We start from the raw sequence: 20,490 nt of genomic DNA, 5'->3' as shown, positions 1-20,490 counted from the left end.
AATTTTTTTCTTAAAAAATTCCTCCAATGTTAGAATATTGTTTTAACAATAAATACAAATTGGAAGAGAGAACAATGTTAGGTGAACTAAAGAAGGGAAGGAGGATAGATTCTCCATAAAGGGTAAAGGGAGCCCACTGCGGTAAGCTGGAATGGCCATGATGCCAGAGACCATGTCCAATGTGCTTACTTCTATATGCCCAGTGTCTTCAATGGTGTCTGACACAGAATAGGCACTTAGAAAATATTAAATGAATAAACGGATTAATCAAATGCTGGTGAGGCTTCAGCTCCTATGTCTGGATTTGCCACAGTTCATGCTCTAGGACTTGAGCTTTTTAATTACCCAGGGCTATAACTGTGGCTCTACTTTGTGCCCAGGTCTCAACTGGGAAGACACTCATGATAGTAGTGCAGTAAGGAGCTGGGTATGCATTTCAGCACAAACCTTTGTTCGTTTCTTTCTTCCAAAAGACCCTACCTATGACCTTTCAGTAGGCAGGGTCAATAATCTGGTTCTACAACAATTCAATAATGGAAGACACTAAGGAATTAGTTAATTTTTATTTAGTTTGAATAATGGCATAGTAATTATATGTCTGTTTTAAAAGAGTCTAGGATTTGCTTCAAAATCATCTGGATAGGGGAGTTGAAGAATTGGGGTATAGATCAAATAAGATAGGCCATCAGTTGATCATTGCTGAGGCTGGGAAAGTGAAAACATTTTCCAGTACATGGGGGCTCATAATGAATACAAATTGAATACATACATGTATTTATTTATAAGGAATAGAATAATGATTGTATTATTCTAAAAAAAAAAAACCTTCAAGTCAGCAGCAGGTGCTCTCCCAATGAGCACAGCATGGCTGTCACACCTGTCACCAACTCCTGGGTACATGTCTCTTGTTCCTTTTGGTTACAGTAGAAGAACACTCTGGATCCCAATCTTTCTTACATTTTGATGCACTTAGTGACATCAGTTATCTCTTTCTATCCTGTATCAATGTCTACCTCCCGTCTGGAGATTTACACTCAGACTTTAAATATAACTCAATTATCTTCCATAATAAAAATCACGTAAACATCCCATCCCCTCAGTTCAGACACTTCCTCTGGCGATTGCTTGATTTTTCTTTTATCCAGAAGAGCCAAACGTATCCAAAGAGTTACCTATTTTTCTCTTACATTTCTTTGCTTCCGCCTCAATCTACTGGAGTCTGGCTCTGTCCTCACCATTCAACCTTAATGGTTGCTGTCATAAAATTTCATGTGCATATTTCAGGTGTAAAATAGCAGCTCTAGCCCAAATACTTCTCCTTAAAGAGACTCTAGTATTCAAAACTTACTGACTTCTATATTTGGATATTGTATGGTTCTATTCAAACTCAGCACTGTATGTCCAAACAGAGCTCATCGTCTTCCTCCCAACCTGTGGTCCTTTCAGTGAATAACCAGTTGCCCAAATAACAAAAACCCTGGCAACATTTTGCTTTGTTTTGTTCTAAACAGCTTTACTGAGGTATAAGTTATAGACCACAATAAACCGCACATGTTTACTGATTTGCTTTTCTGTCAGTATAGATTAATTTGCAGTTTTCAGAATTTTATATAAATGGAGTCATGCAGCATGTACTTTTTTGTCTGATTTCTTTCACTAAGCATAATTATTTTGAGATTCATCCATGTTGATGTATTAACCATTCATTCCTTTTTGTTAGCGTGTAGCATACCATTATATGGATATATCATAATTTGTTTATTCACTTGCTTGTTGATGGCCATTTGGGTCATTTCTAGCTTTTGGCTATTGCAAATAAAACTATTATTTCATGTACAAGCCTTGGTGTGTACATATGATTTCATTTCTCTTGGTTAAATTTGCAGGAGCAGAATGTCTAGGTCACATTGATTTTGTGTTAACGTTTAAAGAAACTTCTGGTTGTTACTCTTGACTTTTTGTGGCAGTCCTAGTTGGCTGCCTTTCCAGCAACCATCTCATATTCCATCCTCTACTTTTCACTGTCTCTTACACTGCAGAAGTGGAAAAGGTGACATTTGCTTTCCCAGAACCCTTTGCATCTGTGGCCAGGGCGTGTGGCTGCATCTGGCTGCGGATACTTGAAGAAAACTCCGCTGGGAGTGAGGGGTGGAGAGGGAGGTTCTAAGAAGCCACGAGGGGATGTAGCAGAAGGACTCCCTGGCACTCCTCTAATAGCGTCCTTCCCTGTAAAGGGTGGTGTCTTGGAACCAAGGGGACATTCCCATGCGGAGCTTGTGGCCCCCATCCATACCACTCTCCGCGTACCCAGGACGCAGAACTCCTTAGGCTCATCGCCCCGACCCCTGCCAGCGACCCAGAGGGCCTCTTCCAGTCCTTTCCCCGACCGATGGCAGGCCCTGCCGCTAGCGTGCTTATCCCTAGATACCGAGGGAGGCCAATTGCAGGAGGAGATGCGCTAGGGTGGTCACACGCATGCGTGTAAGGTGCCTAATGGCGCAGGTTGCTGCACCGTGTGGAGAAAGTTTTGGGAGAGTTCTGCTTATACTCTTAGGAGCAGAAAGTCTGCTTGTGACACCAGAAAGTGAAACAGATATTCTGAGGCTACAAGGGGCACCGCACCGCCAGTATGCTGAGAATTGTCCTTAGAGACACACCGGAATCCCCCAAACCTTCCCTTCCAACAGCTCTGCCTCTGGTTTATATCATTTTTGTTCTGTTTTTAGAGACAGAGTCTCTCTCTGTCACCCAGGCTGGAGTGCTTTGACACGATTATAGCTCACTGCAGCCTCAAACTCCTGAGCTCAAGTGATCCTCCTGCCTAAGCCTCCCGTGTAGCTTAAACCATAGGCCCTCTCCCCCACGCCAGGCTAATTTGCTTTCAAAATTTTCTGTAGAGACAGGGTCTTGCTCAGCTGGTCTTGAGCTTCTGTTCCTTGCACAGCAAAGCGTCCTGACTGATACTCTCTCCCTCCCTCCCTCCCTCCCTCCCTCCCTCCCTCCCTCCCTTCCTTCCTTCCTTCCTTCCTTCCTTCCTTCCTTCCTTCCTTCCTTCCTTCCTTCCTTCCTCCCTCCCTCCCTCCCTCCCTCCCTCCCTCCCTCCCTCCCTCCCTCCCTTCCTCTGGCTCTCTCTTTCTTTCTTTTTCTTTCTTCTTTTTCACTTCTTTTAGCCAATCACCAAGTCCTTTCATTCCTATTTCCTTAAGAGTCCTCAAATTTATCCACTGTTCTCAACCCTTCTGCCCTTGTCTCAGGAGAGACCACTGTTATCTTCGCCTGAATTACCACAGATTCTGAAGGTTACTCTCACAGCACAGACCTAGAGTCACTGGGGTCAAATGCCAACTTGCTCCTTATGAGCTTAGTGACTTCTCTGTGCCTAAGTTAAAAGTGCTTTTCTGCCAAGATTATTGTGAGGACAAAATGCAATCAAATACATGGAGCATTTAGCACAGTTTCTGGTTTTAAAAAATGTTTTTTTTTTCTTTTTCTAACTTCCATAAAACCACTTGCATTGATTTTTTTGTTTGGAAAAGCTTTACTTCTACTTACAAAAAAAACACAACAAAACTTAAGTGTAAAACAGCCTTAGGCAGGTCCTCCAGGAGATATTCCATAAGGCATTGCTATCAGAGGAGATGACAGCTTCATGCGTCATTTGTCCTTGAAGACCATCCAGTGGGACAAGACGTGAAAGTGGAAGATGGTTATGTTGATAATTCTGACCCTGCGTAGGCCTAGGCTGATGTGTATGTTTGTGTCTTTGTCTGTAATGAAAAAACTTAAAAAGTTAAATAAATTAAAAAATGTAAAAGTAGAAAAAAGCCTACAGAATAAAGATATAAAGAAAGAAAATATTTTTGTGCCGCCATACAATGTTTGTGTTTTAAGATAAGTGTTATTACAAAAGAGTCAAAAAGTTGAAAAAAGTTTAGTTTGTATATAAAGTAAAAAAAATTTATGTTGAGCTGAGGTTAATTTATTACTGAAGAAAGAACAAATTTTGCGTAAATTTAATGTAGCCTAAGCGTACGGTAGTTTATAAAATCTATAGTCATGTACAATAATTTCCTAGGGCTTCTCATTTACTTACCACTCACTCACTGACTCACCCTCCTAGATCCAATCATAATAAGTGTCCTATACAGGTATATAATTTTTTATCTTTTATACCATATTTTTACTGTACTTTCCTATGTTTAGACACACAAATACTTATCACTGTGTTACAATTGCCAGCAGTATTCAGAACAGTAACATGTTGTATGGGTTTGTAGCCTAAGAGCAATAGGCTACAGGGTATAGCCCTGGAGCGTAGTAGGCTACACCATCTAGGTTTGTGTAAGTACACACCATGCTGTTTGCACAGTAAAAAAAATTACCTAACAATGCATTTCTCAGAACATATCCTCACTATTAAGTGGTCCACGACTGTATACATATTTTATATATCTAATATATGTATAAACATTAGGAACCTAAGTACAACCCATTGAAATGAGTCAATTTGACACTCATTTGCCTCCTATGTGCTAGGGCGGTGGGAATGTGTCTTTGGAGAAATCACCCCTGCCTTTGTAGAGGCAGACATTAAACAAATAATTATACAATACCACTAATAATTATTATTATTTATATACATTTGATGAAGTGCTGTGGAGCTCAGGATCTTCCATAGAAAGTAAAATTTAAGGTGATGCCTGAAGGCCAAGGAGGAGTTAACTCAATAAAAAGGCTCTTCAAAGAGCCTAGGGCCCAGAGGGAACAGTATGTTCCAGGACCCCAAGGCAGAAAGGAGAGGAGGTGCAGGCAGACCAGGCTAGTTGGAATACAGTAAGTAAAGGTGATAAGACTCAGCGGGGAGAGAGTGAGCAGAGGGACAACCATACAGGGTTTGAAGCCACAATTATGGTTGGAGGCTGCATCCTAAGAACAGTGGGAAACCATTGAAAGATATTAAGTAGGCAACTGATGTGGTCAGGTTTGAATTGAAACAACAACAACAACAAAAAACAACCCTGGATCAGAATGGATCAGAAGGGATAATCTGAAAGTGGCTTGACCAGGGAGGAGAGTATTGCTATATTCCAGGTAAGGTAAATAGAAAATGCAAAATACTTAGCTCTTTGTAGACATACTCCAAGTGGCTATGGGCAATGCAGAAGTGGCAAAAGAAAGAGGAAAAACATGTGGAAATGGCACGGAATATGAGCAGACAGTTCATGGCATGACAAAGCTGAATAAATTGATAGAGATTTTGATACTAATGCTTTTTAAAATAATACCACTTTTGTAACAATAAGTAATAATAAAACAATAACCATAGTGGGTTAATATTTATTGAGTACTTACCATGTGCTAGATAACTGTTCTATGCTCTTTATATAAATTAATTCATTTCATCCTTGTTCCAGCTATTTGTTGCTTCAAAACAAACCACCTTACAATTTAGTGCTTAAAACAACCACAATATATATTTTGCTCCCAAATCTGCAGCTTGGGCAAAGCTTAGGGGTTGGGGGAGTTCATTGCTACTCCACTTGGTGTCAAAGTGTGACAAAGTCTGACTTCCAGCTTACAGTCTGAGAGCTGGAATCTGAATCTTGCTCAAACACATGCCTGTGATTGATGCCAGTTGTGTGCATTCTTCTATTACACTCAACACACCACATTGCAATGATTTTGCTTAAATGTCCAATTCTCTGCTAGACCTTGAAATAAGTCTTATTTAACTTTGTATCACCACTGTTTGGGGCACCATCCACACAGTGGGTGCTACGATCTTCACTAATAGAATGTTTCCTTCCCCAAACCCTTACAGGAAATTCTCCATCTTCTATCTGAACACTCATGGTGACTGGATTTTTATAACTTTGCAAGACTACCATTTCATTAGAAAGTTTTCTTTGATCCTCAGCCAAAATCTGCTTTGCATAACTTTTACTTAGTTGTTGTAGTTAGGATTCATAGAACTGCACAGAATGAGTCTAAGTTAACTTCCATAAGACATCCATTCCTTCTAAGCTAAACACCCTAGTTCACATTTCTGGGCCTCATGGATATGGTTTCCATGATTACCTCATTCTAGATGCATTCTCAGATTGTCATTGTGGTTCACAGAGGTCCAGAACAAAATGCCTGGGGAAATATTAATGGTGAGCCTGTGGACAAAGGAACAAAGTGGGAGAGAAAACCATTCTGAAACTGTCATAAGCAAGTGAGCTGAAAAAGGAAGTGCAGGATGAGAGTGTGGATTGAGGACAGGATGGGTTGGAGACCTGATTCTATCATGGGCCTTCTCTGGAGAGGCTGCCTCTCTGTTGAGAAGTGGAAGGAGAATGTCTAAGAAAGTAATCTGAGGCACTGACTGAGTGGAAGTGGAGAAGGAAAAACAGGAAAAATGGGGAGGTCATTGAAACCTAGTTGCCCACTTCTATCTGAAAATAACCTTTTTCAAAGCATATTTTATACTGATCATGTACATAAGAATCTCATAACCTGTGGGTTAACATGCAATGCCAGAGCTCAGCTCCATAACTATGGAATGTGCATTCTTCACAGACTCTAAGGTAATTTTTAAATGTGTTGAAAATCTTGTTTTAAAGAATGAGGTAAGGTGGGAACTACTTATATGCAGGCTTAGAAGACTGTTTTTGAAATTTCATGTTTTGCAAAGCTAAAGACTCTCATGTTCTTCAGAAATTTCCTGGAAATATAAAAAACCCCAGCTTAAGTGTTCCGTTTGCATAAGTTCCAGCCCATAGGTCCTTATCCCAACCCATAAGGGCCTGAAAAACCATTTAAAAAGAGCCTCTTTTGTCAAAAGATCCTATCACAATAACTCTTAGAGCAAGGCCTCCCATCTGCAACCCCTTCCAGCCCTCCCCCAGAAAAATAAGCAGTTGAAGAATTCAAACTCATGATACATTTTTTCCATTCCAAGTCCACAGTTTTATTGAAATATTAAATCCTTTCTCCTTTTCTACCGATGGATTTGAAGACAGATTTTACAATAAATTTTTAGTTAAATAATGAGTAAAAAATGTGAGGTATAGTTGTAGCAAGTACTTTTTGCTTAGAATTAGAAAGAGGCTAAAATGAAATTTAGGCAAAAAATATGGTTTTTGCTCTTTTAGGAAAATGTTTTAAGCACCCTTACAGAGTGTCCCAGGGAGATATAAGTGCATATTTTTTAATGAAGTTGCAACAAGTGAAAATCTAACATTATTACACAAAAATATAAGGACACACTTTTCATATGTGAAAAGATTTTGCCTTAATAAAATAATTCAGCAATAGCATTTCTTTAACTTTCTTCTTTGACCCTTAGCCTATCTCCCAGAAGCATTTATTTACAGAGCAGAAGGAAGATCAATAAGAAACAGATTCTTTTAATGAGATAATGTCAAGTGAAGAGCAGGCTGAAATGGGGAGAAGGCATTGGTGGTAATTTTACCACAAATCACTGGGGGGAAAAATGGATTTAAAGTGGATTCACCTACAGCCTTTCAGAAGCACTGCTTTAAATAGAAACACAGACTACTTCACTCACTCACTGACTCTTCAAATGTTTATTAAGGTCGCCTATTGTATGTCAACTGGAGATACAGAAGTTGCCAAGACAGCCACACAGTTCCTCCCTTCAAGATAGAGCTCATAATACCAGGGATCAAGGCATTTAGTTATAATTGTGATAAATATTATAAAGGAAGAGTGCAAAATGCTTTGAGAATGACTTTGTCATCATGACAATATTGAGCCAGAGGTTAATCTAAATGAGGGGACAAATTTAAACAATTTTCCCCAAGCTTCAATGTGGGCTTTCTTCTTTAAGTTTTTGAAAATGGTTTGGGAGAGTGATTTTTTAAAATGTGTATTGTGAGCTAAAGGTAGAACAGGTAGTGAGTCCTGTCAATTGTTTGCAGTCAGCTACAACTCGAACTCCTTGTTCTACTCTGTCCCCACTTCTCACTGCTGCACTTGACTAGTTAAAAAACAACCACTACCACCACCACCGTCTTTTGTGTGTCAAAGCCTGGATGTAAAACTCAGATGAAGAGGTGACTTACTGTTTTCCAGTGACTTTGCTTTGCTGGTGAAATTTCCTATAAGATCCTTCTCTGAGGGCAAGGAATTCACATTTATTGAGTGCTGATTCTTTTGCAGGAATTGGATCAATTTTGCTCAGCAATCCTAAGATGGTGGATTTGCAAATGAGAAAACGGAGGTTCAGAAAGACAAAATAATTCATTTCAAGTCAGCTGCGCCTGTTCCTGTCACTACACTAAGCTAGAAAATGGAGGAGGGGAGAGGGTGACAGATAAAACACAAGTTTCACTGACAATTAGTTTATTGTTAGCAAAGCTAATGGGTTGAGCCAAACCTAATTACAGCCAACAAAATGCTGCCTTTTTATTAAAAGTAAATGCAGAGTCTACAGGTGAAAGAATAACTGGAGTTTCTTGAGCGAGAAATAGTAGTTGAGATTTTGTGTGAAAAATAGTTTGTAATAAAATTAGATTGTACTAAAATGCATGAGGAGACCGAGCATTGTACTCAAGCACTTTTTGAGATGTTTATTTTACCTTTAGCAAAGTTTGCAATAGATAACAAGATAAGATTGTAGAGAATTTATTTTGTGAAATAGAAGAAATTGTGCAATGTCAGTTTACACAACCAACTTAAGAGTTTTTAATTCTAAGCAATGAATGAGGGGAAAAGCTAAAGTAATTAGACTAGAGAAAGTATAGAAAACTAGAGATAAGCTGAAAATATAATGTTTGTTAACAAACAGTAAGGTGAAAGATCAAGATTCGCTTCCTCCCAGATAATCAATCAAGAACAGAAAGCAACAACTACCAAGATTGGCAAATTCTAGTCTTAGCTCTGCTACGTCTACCCAGTGAAGACCAGATAGATGTCAGTTAATCAAAAGAGTTTGAAGATTGTATAAACATCTCAAAACAATTGGTGAGAGTCAATCCATTTTCAATTCAAACCCACCAGGGCTCATCATTCAACGTGACCCACAGGAAGGTAGGCTATGGTGGAAACAGATTGAGATTCACCTTGAAATTTTATTCTCCACCAAACTGTCACCATTTTTATTTAACTTATTGTGTGTCAATAGAAGTGAGGAGATGCTAAGTATATATTTGTATACCTAGAAGTATATATTATATATTATTAATATGTTTTAGAAAAATATGTATATTTGCACAACATTATAAGAAAGGTTCACTTCTATATACAAAAGAATACAGTTTTAGAGTCTTCAACAATACTATTCTGTTGAACTGGCTACAAGAAATTCTTTCCAATGATAATTTTGCTAGCAAATTGTCTTACAAAAGGCTGATTTTTCTATCTAAACATGCCTGATGGTGATGAGCTCATCACCATTCTTTTATTCTACTACCAAGTAGCAATGACCTGTTACTCTTCCCCGTTTCTCCACTAACCATCTCAGTCACTTTCTAACCAAAAGCAGATCTAAACTCTTAAGCCATTCACCAAACAAAATAATATTGTAAAAGGCTTAGACAATTAAAAGAGAAAATAATTTGAGATTAAATTTCATATAGGACATAACCTACTTTCTTCTGTATAATTTAATAGCTTTAATTTATTTACTAGATATCATATCAAGTCTGCTCAGCCTCTAGTTCCTATCAGTTTGTTTAAGAATTCTAGTAATTCATCCAGAACAGTAGAATCCTACTTCAGTAAAACAATGTGTATATTATTTTAAATATGCATGACATATTTCTGAATACATTTAAATGAATTTGAGTTCATAGTTTTTTCTTTCCTAATGTAATCTTTTCTTTCCTTTTGACATGGACTCTCCTGATTGCCTTTTCAATTCTCCTTCAACAAAAAGTAAGAAATGAGTAGCAGGAGGAGGTAATTGATGATGGACTTTTAAATATCCCAGAAAGCAGCAGTCTACATAACTTCTTTTTTTGTTTGTTTGTTTTGAGATGGGGTCTTGCTCTGTCGCCCAGGCTGGAATGCAATGGCACAATCTCAACTCACTGCAACCTCCACCTCCCAGGTTCAAAAGATTCTCCTGCCTCAGCCTCCTGAGTAGCTGGGATTACAGGCGCCTGCCACCACACCCAGCTAATTTTGTTTTGTATTTTTAGTAGAGACGGGGTTTTACTGTGTTGGCCAGGCTGGTCTCAAACTCCTGACCTCAGATGATCTGCCTGCCTCAGCCTCCCAAAGTGCTGGGATTACAGGTGTGAGCCACTGTGCCCGGCCAGGAGCATTTTTAAAGCACATTTTACCAACTTACAAAAGTGAACACACAAGAAAACTCTCCATAAACACCCATAGAAAGCCTAACCATTAGCAATAGATTTGCTGGTGAAGCTTTTAGATTAAATTGTTTGTCAAAGGTATCCCTGGGTAGGTACCTGAATGAAATTCTTGCTGAACGCAGTCATTAAGTTTCAGCCAGTTGTATTTTGAGAGATAGTTACCAAAATGGACCACTTTGGCCTTGGAATAATTGGCAGTTCTATGCAAGCATGGCCCTGCCTAGCATCTCACGACAGAACCAGTTCATATGCAACCAAAGAAAATGTAATCTCCTGTCTTCCATAGCTGGATACTCATGCTGAAGGAACAACAGCCCACCACTTTGAGGTGGGTGCAGGAAGCTGTGTGTGGTTGCTGGGTATGTTAGTGTTAAGCCTGCATTCAGAAGAGATAACGTGTACAAGCTACAGGCCTGAGGAGTGGAGAGACAAGAAGCCGAGGAGGGGAGTTACAATTGCAGGCATTGTGTTGAGCTCAATGCTATGTGTGACTTCTTATGGTGCTTGGTATAACAGATTTTGTGGGGGTGCTATGAAAAAGCTTTTCATCCTTTGAAATAATTAAATAAAAAGGAGGATGGTCTGGCACGCGGCATAACTCTGGGGAATTTGTCTGCTCTGGAAAAAAGAGGAGACAATGTCCTGAAAATAGGACATTGACTAGGATATGACTTATGAAATGTTAAAGATTTTCTTAAATTCCACTTTAAGGAATTTGCAAATCCTCGGTTTATAATTTTAAACAATGACATTCAAGTAGGATGGACAAATGCCTTCAAATGTCTAATTTAAAGAGGTGGCACGGGGGATGAAGTCAGGAAGACCCTAATACTGTAGGACAAAGAACTAAAGGAACAGGAAAGAATGCTTCTTTTTACCAAATGTCGAAGGTCTAACCAAGAATATAGGTTAAAAAGAAGCAAGAGTCAGAACTGAATATTTTGTTTGCTTGTTTTGAATATGCTCTGGGTGGAAGAATTCTAGAACTTCACTTTCTATTTTTTTCTTATTTTACTTAATGGTTCCAATACTTATTTAAGTATGTATGTATTGGTGAACTTGAGTTACTTTCCCTCCTCTATGGTCTGGAAGGAAAGGATTGCTTTCAAAAAATTCAAACAGGGCTGAGTATGGGGTGTCACACCTGTAAGCCCAGCACTTTGGGAGGTCAAGGCAGGAGGGTCACTTGAGCCCAAGAGTTCGAGATCAGTCTGGGCAACAAACTGAGACACCCCCCACCACATCTCTACATTAAAAAAAAGAGAAAATAGCCAGGCTTGGTGGTGTATACCTGTGGCCCCAGCTGCAGGGGAGACTCAGCGGGGAGGATCACTTGAGTCCAGGGGGGTCAAGGTTGCAGTGAACCATGTTTGCACCACTGCACTCCAGCCTGGGCAATAGAGGGAGATGCTGTCTTTAAAAAAAAAAAAAAAAAAAAAAAAAAGAAACAGATGACGTCCATGGTTGTTTTTCCAGTAGTAAAAATACCATCCCTAGCTACAGCGTATCTTAAACTGTGTCATGTGATGCTCTGGGTTGATTGGTTTCTTAGCTGGGCTAAAACTAAATATGGCTTTGTTGTAAAACAGATTCTTTCACAGTCCAGCAGGCATTCGCTGTAAGACTTTTATTTAATAATCTGCACACAGCCTTAAGTTCAAAGTAATGTGGATAAATAAAAGTCAAAAAATTTTCAACATTGGCTGGGCGCGGTGACTCACGCCTCTAATCCCAGAATTTCGGGAGACTGAGGCAGGTGGATCACCTGAGGTCAGGAGTTTGAAACCAGCCTGGCCAATATGGTGAAACCCCATTTCTACTAAAAATACAAAAAATTAGCCGGGTGTGGTGGTGGGAGCCTATAATCTCAGTTGCTCGAGAGGCTGAGGCAAGAAAATCACTTGAACCTGGGAGGCAGAGGTTGCAGTGAGCCAATATTGTGCCACTGCACTCCAGCCTGGGCAACAAGAGTGAAACCTCATTTCAAAAAAAAAAAAAAAAAAAAAATTCAACATTAAAAGAAATGCTTATGTTAAAAAGATTATAAATGTTTCATCTTTTTCTTTTTTTTTTTTTTGAGGTGGGGTCTCACTCTGTCACCCACGCTGGAGTACAGTGGCAAGATCTCGGCTCACTGCAACTTCCAACTCCTGGACTCAAGTGATTCTCCTGTCTCAGCCTCCTGAGTAGCTGGGATTACAGGTGCATGCCACCACACCTGGCTAATTTTTGTGTTTTTAGCAGAGACGAGGTTTTACCCTTTTGTCTAGGCTGGCCTCAAACTCCTGACCTCAAGTGATCTGCCTGCCTCGGCCTCCCAAAGTGCTGGGATTACAAGTGTGAGCCCCCTCTCCCAGCCTTCATTAGTTTTTAAAAATGTCTTTTATCAGATTAACTACATACTTTGATTTTAATTTGTTATATTTCCATAATTTTACTGATATGTAGCAATAATTAGGCCATAATCAGTTCACTTACTCAAAAATATTTGTGGAGGGTCTATTATATACAAGGCACCATGCTGGCCTTGAAAAGCAGGGTTGGGTGCTGGGGTAATGGTTAGCTTACTTTCCTTAAATCATAGGGAGTTAGATAGTAACACAACTGCTACCAAAAAAAATCTCTTATGCAAAGGTTGCCATTTACAGAGCAGCCCATTCCTCTGCCTATAGCAGTAATTAAAAGAAGTTATTTCTCATTATGGCCCAATATCTACTTCCCACTGGGCTCCTATTTTAATTTTTAAAGTAACACCTTGCAAGGCCAATTTCTCTTTCTCTGAATACATTTTAAAACTTGAAAATTGCTATTTTCTCCCTGCTAAGTCTTCTCTCGTCTACACTAAAAATTCCAAGTGATGCAAAATTTTCTGGAACCCACTATAAAATTTTATATCAATTACTGCTAAATTTTACTTTATTGCTTTCATCAGCTAGTCCACTTTATGGAAATATTGAAATATTTATTCTAGATTCCATGTATTAGACCTCTTTAAGTTTATCTTCCTGCCTTTGAAATATACTGAGAAAACATTTAAGAATTTTAACAGTAGGAGTCATCTTTCTTTTCCAGTTTAAAATAATAATAAAAACATAGGATAGTGAAGATAAAATGATTTAATCTATTTAAAAAATGTCTCAGCTGGGCATGGTGGCTCACGCTGTAATCTCAGAACTTTGGAAGACCAAGGTCAGAGAATCACTTGAGGCCAGGAGTTTGAGACCAGCCTGGTCAACATAGTGAGACCCCCATCTCTACAAAACATTTAAAAAATTAGCTGGACTTGGTAGTGCATACCTGTAGTCCCAGCTACTTGGGAGGTTGAGACTGGAGGATGGCTTAAGCCTAGGAGTTCAAGGCTGCAGTGAGCCATGATTGGTCTATGGTACTCCATCCTGATGGACAGAGTGATATCCTGTCTTAAATAAATAAATAAACATTTCTCATGTGAACCCATGTGAAGTATTTAACTTTTATTTTTAAATGACACATAAAAGTCATATATATGCACACGTGTTTTGTTTTTTAAGTATCTGAAACAGATTTTTAAAATTCTAATAAGATAATGTAAGTAGTGACAGATGTTTTACTGTCTAAAAATATTTCCAGAATAATCAGATTAAGCTCATGAATTAGAGATTTCTTTTAACTTCATAAATATTAGTTTGGTTTGTCAAATAATAAAATAAGTTCAATTTTTCAGTGATACAAATTTGAAATATGCTATATTATGGCTTTAAATAAAACCTCCAAATATATATATATCTTTTATATATATTATATATATTTTAGATATATGTATACACACACACACACATATATATATATATACACACACACACAATTTTTTTTTTGAGTTGTGGTCTTGCTCTGTCACTGAGGCTGGAGTGCAGTAGCGTGATCATAGGCTGCTACAACCTTGAACTCCTGAGGCATGAGCCTCTAGCTTTTCCTCCTCCCCTCCCCTCCCCTCCCCCCCCCCCACTTCCCTTCCTTCCTAGAGACAAAACCTTGCTAGTTGACCAGGCTGGTCTCAAACGCCTGGCCTCAAGTGATCCTCCTGCCTCTACCTCCCAAAGTGTTAGAATTACAGGTGTGAGCCACCATGCCCAGTCCATCTATCTTTAGGTTGTGAAGAGTATGCTTTAGGATTTTTCCAAACAATACTAATATACCTTTTTTTTTTTTTGAGACAGGGTCTCACTCTGTCACCCAGGCTGGAGTGCAGTGATGTGATCTCAGCTCACTGCAGCCTTGACCTCCCAGGCTCACATGATACTCCCACCTCAGCCTCCTGAGTAGCTGGGACTACAGGCACTCACCACCATGACCAGTTAGTTTTTGTATTTTTTGTAGAGATGGGGTTTCACCATGTTGGCCAGGCTGGTCTTGAACTCCTGAGCTCAAGCAATCCATCTGCCTTGGTCTTCCAAAGTGCTGGGATTACAGGTGTGAGTCACTATGCCTGGCCAAAAGCACTTTTAAAATAAGCAGATTAGGTTACATAATCTTTAAGGTCACTTCTAGTTAAGAGGGAGAGAGTAGCAGCTGTATTTGGTATTTTCACAAAGAAAATATTTTCCAGTAGAAGAGGCCAAGATGTGGGAAGATAAGTCAGGTTGTCCTACATAGCTATAATCTCAAATTGACTTTTTTTGGGGATATAATTGAAAAAACAGACAAAAATTCTGAACAAGAACAACAAAAGTTAACTTTATTTGCTCCCTTATGCCCCTGCTATTTTTTTCTCTTCTTTTAGCTCTTACAAGCACCCTGAGTTTTCATATTTCCCTGGATTCCTTTTGTCACAGGAGAAAAGCACGTCTCACAGAGCAAGTTCTCTGAACCGAGCTGAATGTGTTGCCTCTCCAGAATAATTCATCATTAAAAACCACAGAATGGCATCTCTTGACAGGCAAAGAAACATTAGAATACATGTTGTTAGAGAAAAATCATTCTCCCCTTTCTCTTACACTGCTGTTAGCATTTTAATTTCTGCTAAAGATTTTTCCTTTGCTTAGGCTTTTTCTATGTGTATAATATATGGATTCCACAACTTGGTTTTCCACAGACTTTTTTTTTTTTGAGATGGAGTCTCACTCTGTAACCCAGGCTGGAGTGCAATGGTGCGATCTCAGCTCACTGCAACCTCTGCCTCCTGGGTTCATATGATTCTTGTGCCTCAGCCTCCCGATTAGTCACCATGCCTGGCTAATTTTTATATTTTTAGTAGAGACGGGGTTTCACCATATTGGCCAGGCTAGTTTTGAACTCCTGACCTCAGGTGATCCACCCACCTCAGCTTCCCAAAGTGTTGGGATTACAGGCGTGAGCCACTGGGCCCGGGCCATTCCACAGCCTTTAATGCCTATGCACTAAACCCTTCAGGGACAAGTAGCATGTATTCTTAACCACCATTTTTCTTTCTTAGCCCTGGGAGTTGGGTATCTCAGAGTAGCCTGACGGTTAGATGAAGCAATAGAATGATACAGAGGAATCAGTTCTCACTGTTGAAACCTTATGTTCCCTGGGAGGCAGATGGGGTAGAGATTTTGAACATGGGGAGAAGTTCATAGGCCCCATCCTCTAGATATTAAAAGACTAGCCGATCATGGTCAGTTTCTCTTTTCTTTCTTTTTAAAAATAGCTTTATTGAGATATAATTCATGTATAATACAATTCAACTATTTAAAGGGTACAATTCAGTGATGTCTAGTATAGTCACTGCGTTTGTGCAGCCGTCACCAGAGTCAATTTTATGATCTTCATGGTCAATTTCTATGAGTGATGAGAAAGTGACTACTTTTATTTCACAAGGCATTTGAAATCTGTACCCATTCATTACCTTTATACAATTATTTATTTAAAATGACGTTTCTCACACCAAGACTGATGGGTTAACACGCTCTAACTCCAGTCCTACCTCTGGATAGGTAGGAAGGTTAACTAGAGTTTCTATATACCAGCACACAGTTCCTTTGGGTCACCATGTGAGAGAGCATTTAGCAAACAGTCTTTGCCCTAGGGCCGGGTTCACTTCTGGTTCCCGGTGCTGTGTTTCGATCTACCTTTGTTTCTGCCAGGAGTTGGGAGAGCTGATGACTTCTTTCTGCTTCAGACCCTTTGGCTTCCAGACTCCAGCCCACTCTTGACTATAGGTTACCCACTGCCACCCTGGAGCCTGCTCTGTTGCCTTGGCCACTTTTCCTAGGGCTCTTGGCCTTGTTCCTGACCTCTTGCTGCACTGGAGTCCTCACCCTCTATTGCAGATCCCAGTCCCTGACACTGGCATGGCCTTCTCACCAGAGCAAGCAGGCCCAGCCAGTTTCATTCTATTGTAACCCTTGCCCTATTTTGAAATCATGAGTGATTCTCTGCACTTCAGCAGGGCTCACTTCACCAACTGAAGATAAGGAAGCCCCTATTACCAAGGTCATATTTCTAAATTCAAGACTTGTAAGATAGACTGAGAACCAGAAATAAACTAGATTGAAAAATCTAGTTTAGCCTTAGTGACTTTTTTGTACAAATATATTCAGAATGTGTTATTTATAAAATTGAAATGTCCAGCAATAGAGGGTAGTTGAATGAATTATAATATATCCCCGTGATGAAATATTGCTCAGCAATTGATATTTATCAAAAGGCTTTGACGAAGGTAAATGCTTATCATATAATAGTCAGAAAATCAGGATATAAAATTGCACACAGAATGATATCAACTGTGTAAAACACACACATTTTTTAAAAAACGACCAGAAAGAAATAGCTAATTTTAAATCTCTGGATAGGTATTATTTACTTTTCTATACTTTTCTGTACTTTCTGAGTATGCATTCCTTTTACAAGCAGAAAAAAGGTAATATTAACTTAAAAAAAAACAATTTTAGGCTAAGCGTTATGATTCCAGTGCTTTGGGAGGCCAAGGTAGGAGGACTACTTGAGCCCAGGTGTTTGAAACCAGCCTAGGCAACATAGCAAGACCCCTGTCTATAGAAAAAAAAGGTTTTTTCAAATTAGCCAGGCACACACCTATAGCTACTGGGGAGGCTGAAGCGGGAGGCTCGCTTGAGCCCAGGAGATACAGGGAGCTATGATCACTCCATTGCACTCCAGCCTGGGCAACAGAGTGAGGCTCCATCATAAAATTCATTCAAGTGTACAAATCAATGTTTCTTTTCTTTTCTTTTGGAGACAGAATCTTGCTGTCACCCAGGCTGGAGTGCAGTGGCGTCATCTCAACTCACTGCACCGTCTCCTGGGTTCAAGCGATTCTTGGGCCTTAGCCTCCTGAGTAGCTGGGATTACAGGTGCGCACCACCATCTTTGGCTAATTTTTTTGTATTTTTAGTAGAGACAGGGTTTCACCATGTTAGCCAGGCTGGTCTCGAATTTTTGACCTCAAGTGATCCGCCCGCCTTTGCTTCCCAAAGTGCTGGGATTACAGGCGTGAGCCACTGCACCTGGCCAAATCAATGGTTTTTAATAACTCTCTCAAGTGGCACAGCCATCATCATAAATCAGTTTTATAACATTCTCTTCACCCCAGTAAGAATCCTCACGCTCATTTATAGTTAATACTCCTCCCCCTCAGCCAAGCAACCACTAATCTACTTTCTGTCTCATTACTTTTCTGAATATTTTATGTAATGGATTCATACAACATGTGGTTATTTGTATCTGGCTTCTTTCACTTAACATAGTGTTTTTGAGGTTCATCCAGGTAGCATGTATCAATTTATTTTCTTTTATCGCTCTGTATTCTAGCATATGAACAAACTACATTTTATCTATTCATTCCTCCATTGATGGACATTTAGGTTGTTTCCATTTGGGGGCTATTATGAGTACTGTTATGAACATTTGTGTACAAGTTTCTGTGTGTACATATGTTTTCATTTCTCTTGTTTGTAGATACTCAGGTGTGAAACACTGGGTCATACAGCAACTTTGTGTTTAACTTTTTGAGAAACTGCCAAACTGTTTTCCAAAGTGGCTACATTAACATTTTTTTCTGACCCTTTTCTGTAAGTAGATATTAGCTTCTAGAACTCCACCCTAGAACTCAAAGTATACCTCTTGGCATTTAGATAGACAGCTGGATCCAGCTTTTTCATCCTCTTCTCAGCAGATTTAACTGGTGAGTGAGGAGACAGACTATTACAAAAGAAATAACCATACTTGTATTGGCCTAAGACATCACCTGAGAAATTACTGATGATTCTTGTTCATCCTTCATATTTCCTTAAGCTTTCAATAAACAACAGACCCTTTGCTTGGCTTTTCCGGGCTATGAAAATCTCTATCATAAAGAATTTGAGTGTTCAAGAAGGAAGTATACCTTTAGCCTACTTGTCTGCCCCTTTGGAAATTTTTTATAGTTATCCAATAGGCAGCCTCACCTTGAAAGACTCTAGTTTACTGTAGATAGAATCTAATCATGAAGAATCTAATGAACGTTGACTACGTGCCCAGCACTCTGCTAGGAGCTGTGGATTGCAGAAAAGAAATCCTCTGTTGTCTTTGCCCTCAAGAAAGTTACAATTTGGCTGGGAAGATTTAAAAAACAAGCACATGTTAAACAGAACAACTGACGTCTGAACAGATTGAAGGTGACAGTACTAAGGTTTGGGATAGTAAACCAGAAAAATTAAATCAGACAGGAAAAGAAAGGCAGAGGCCCTGGGATTCATTTAATTTGTTTTTCTTGAACAGTCAGGCGTTGTTCTAGTCACTGGAAATACAGCAATGAATAAAGTTGACAAAATCTCTACCCTCAGAGAGCTTACATTCTAAGGACATGAAATTAAGAAAATATAAAGTAAAATAGTCTGACAGATGGTGGCCATGGAAAAATAAAGCAGAAAGTGGGATGTGTGTGTGCAAATTAAAATAGGTTGGTCAGGGACCATGTCTCTTAGAAGGTGACATATATGAGCAAAGGGCTGAAGAAATGAAGGAAGCAGTCAAGCGGCTGTCCAGGAGAAATAGTATTCCAGACACAGAAAACAGCAAGTGCAACAGCCTGAGGAGGGATGTGCCTGGCAGGTTGGAGAAACTGCAAGAAGACGAACATGGCGGGGGCGAAATGAACAAGAAAGTAAGTAGTAGGTGATCGGGTCAGAAAGACAATAGGGGAACTTTTTGGGCAGGGTCTTGGGGGCCGTTTTAAGAATATGATCTACTCTGAGTGAGATGGGAATCCAATGGGAGGTTTTGGACAGGGGAGTAAGATATTTGGACATGCTTTAATGGAATCACTTGACAGCTGTGCTAGGAGTAGACTGAAGATAAACTGAAGGGGAAAGGCACAGAGACCAACTGGGAGGCTGTTGAAATAATCTGTTGGCATGGTCCTATTTTGAAGTAGGAGCCACCACGAACAAAAGCTAGTATTCAAGAAACACTGAAGAGTCATACTTGACTGCAGAGAATGCCAGGTTGGCGATGATGGGTAACTATGGTAGGATTGGATTTGGTAGGGGGTATAAAGGAGTCTAGAGTCAGAAAAATAGGGAGTTAACCTAGTATACTAGTCTGGTAGGGTTGCCACAAGAAAATAACATAGTCTGGATGCTTTAAACAACAGAAACTTATTTTTTCACAGTCCTGGAGGCTAGAAGTTCCATATCAAGGTGCTAACTAATTTAGTCCCCGGTGAAGGTTCTCTTCTTGGCTTATAGATAATTGCTTCTCACTGTGTCTTCACATGGCCTTTCCTGGGATGGCATAAAGAGAAAAAGATCTGGTCTTTCTTTTCTTACAAGGGCACCAATATTGGATTGGGAACCCACTCTTATTACCTCATTTAACCTTAATTATCTTCTTAGAGGCCCTATCTCCAAATACATTCCCATTAAGGGTTAGGGCTTCAACGTATGAATTTGGGGGGGGGGGGTAGGGAGAGCAACATAATTCAGCTCATAATATGTAGGTTATCAATTAGAGAATTTTGGGGAGACAAATCTGATATTGGCTACTAGGATGAATTGAAAGAGAAAAGTTTAGGGGACTAATCTGGAAACTGTAAGGATCAAGACAAGAGATACTGCAAGCCTTGACTAGGACACAGGTTAGCTAGTGAGGGAGAAAGACAGCCTTAGAGAAATTCCCTAGCTCTACTACCACATTTCTGTTACAGAAAAGGAATTTTGTGTCTTTATTA

The 20,490-nt window shown here is 39.5% G+C and overlaps 1 protein-coding gene across 1 annotated transcript in view; it reads right to left on the bottom strand.

Moving 5' to 3' along the window:
* The window catches only part of LOC105490648 (SECIS binding protein 2 like), a 98,255-nt gene extending 90,037 nt beyond the window's left edge, over window positions 1-8,218 (bottom strand). The window contains exon 1 of the mRNA XM_011756498.3: window positions 8,070-8,218. The gene's annotated coding sequence lies outside the window, so the exon portion shown is untranslated. The remainder of the gene's footprint in view (window positions 1-8,069) is intronic.
* Window positions 8,219-20,490: the final 12,272 nt, after the last annotated feature.

The sequence above is a fragment of the Macaca nemestrina genome, chromosome 7, assembly GCF_043159975.1.
Source record: "Macaca nemestrina isolate mMacNem1 chromosome 7, mMacNem.hap1, whole genome shotgun sequence".
NCBI classification, from domain to species: Eukaryota; Metazoa; Chordata; class Mammalia; order Primates; family Cercopithecidae; genus Macaca; species Macaca nemestrina.
This window is presented reverse-complemented; position numbering and strand designations above follow the sequence as displayed.